A 284-nucleotide genomic window follows, 5' to 3' on the forward strand; every position below is an offset into this window, starting at 1 on the left:
TTTTTTTTTTGGAGAGAGTGTCTCACTCTGTTACCTCATGGCTGGAGTGCAGTGGCGCGTCATCATAGCTCACTGCAACCTCAAACTCCTAGGCTCAAGTGAACCATCTGCCCTCAGCCTCCCCTGTAGCTGGGACTATAGGCCCTCACAACCATTTATGGGGGAGATGGGGTCTCGCTCTTGCTCAGGCTGTTCTCAAACTCCTGACCTCAAGCAATCCTCCCACCTCAGCCTCCCAGAATGCTAGGATTACAGGCGTGAGCCACCATGCCCAGCCCTCTTTT

Source organism: Propithecus coquereli, unplaced genomic scaffold (genome assembly GCF_000956105.1).
Source record: "Propithecus coquereli isolate 6110/MARCELLA unplaced genomic scaffold, Pcoq_1.0 Scaffold369, whole genome shotgun sequence".
In the NCBI taxonomy this organism is placed as follows: domain Eukaryota; kingdom Metazoa; phylum Chordata; class Mammalia; order Primates; family Indriidae; genus Propithecus; species Propithecus coquereli.